The 1,464-nt window shown below is 44.3% G+C and overlaps 1 pseudogene; it reads right to left on the bottom strand.

Annotated features, from left to right (window-relative positions):
- Positions 1–3: 3 nt before the first annotated feature.
- LOC111664157 (fibrinogen-like protein 1 pseudogene) lies at positions 4–1,460 on the bottom strand (annotated as a pseudogene).
- Between the last annotated feature and the right edge of the window lie 4 nt (positions 1,461–1,464).

Raw genomic sequence — 1,464 nt, 5'->3', positions numbered from 1 at the left:
CGCTCTCAGAGAGTAGCGCCCCCCCTGGTGGAAAACATAATTTCAACATTAACATATCACACTCATATACCCTCCTTCCCATCTCCCTACTTCTGCTGCTTTTGGACCTCTTTTCCCTCCCTACCTCTCTATCCTGAATCACTGATTTATCTTTAGGTCTGTTGTGCTCGTTGACGACTGTTTCCCTGAAAAAGCAAATCAGCTTTGGAGGTGGGTTTAAAGGTGAAAGTATCAAAGTGCTCAGAACACAGACTTTGTGATGTGACAACAAAGCAGTCACTGCCCCCACCTGGACCCACCTGGACCCACAATCCAAATTTGCAGGATTTGGTTTCTCCGAGTGTTTACCTGAAATCTGCTATATCCTACTTCCCTCTGTATTCTTGCGTCTGTTCTTGTAGGCAGTCCTACCTTGTAGTAGACGCCGTTGAGGTTAGCGTAGAAACATTGGTGAAACCACCAGCCGGAGTGGCTGATCTCAGCACAGATGTTGCCAGTGTCCGGCGTGCTGAAACCCTGCTGGTCGTGGTACCAACCGAACGAGTCCTCCACCGTTCCACTGAACCCAGAAACGTGGAGGCGGTACTGGTTCTCCTCATCCTCTATCCTGCAGGAGGAGGAAACAACAAGTATCTCCATCAACAATGATCCTTCACTAAGCCACTCGCCTTTTAGTTACTGTTGCTATGACATTTAAAGTTTCCAAGCAGATGTACATGTTTAAATGTTACATATTATTAAATGATTAAATGACTCGTTGAGAGCATTACTGAAAACCAGTTGAGCCGGTTGAACTTCCAGTTATTTAGATATTACTGGGTTGAATGGATCAAATTCTGATAACTAAAATGGCACTCAGTAAAGCATATACTTTTGCCAAGGCCAAACAATCCTACAAAATATCTGTTGGATCCAGATTATTATCTGAATAAAAGTGAAAAAAAATCATGAATCTGCCCCTTTAACTTGAATGGCACCAAAATTTAATGGGTTTGTCCCCAGCCCATGCCCTATCCCGGTTTAATCCACTCCTTAAATTTTAGCTGTTCTGTTTTTAGTTTTGGAAGGGTTAAAAAAGGACACGACCCTACAATCTCTTTGTATACAGAGTATGTAGCGCTTTTATTCAAAGTACTTTTCAGCTTCCCTCTCATTCATCCATTCACACAAACATTCACACAGTAAGAAACCTTCACTATGTGGCGAAATCTTGACAGACCCCCTACTTGTCTGTCTACCTCGACCTGTATCTTTAACACTTGTCTTTGCACTGCTACATCATCTATCTTTTTTCCAGTCTCTCTGTCTACCTGAAGCTGTGGTACAGGGCGTGTCTGTGGGCATGACTCCAGTCCTGCAGGTCTATACGGAGGCTGTAGTGACCCTGGTTGGACAACAGATGGAGGTTCTGGTTGCCAAGCCAATGTTCTCCTCGAGGTTCACCGAAGCCATCGCGGTACTCTG

Source organism: Seriola lalandi, unplaced genomic scaffold (genome assembly GCF_002814215.2).
Source record: "Seriola lalandi dorsalis isolate HSWRI2012SDOR001 ecotype SW California unplaced genomic scaffold, Sedor1 jcf7180002001373, whole genome shotgun sequence".
Classification (NCBI taxonomy): domain Eukaryota; kingdom Metazoa; phylum Chordata; class Actinopteri; order Carangiformes; family Carangidae; genus Seriola; species Seriola lalandi.
This window is presented reverse-complemented; position numbering and strand designations above follow the sequence as displayed.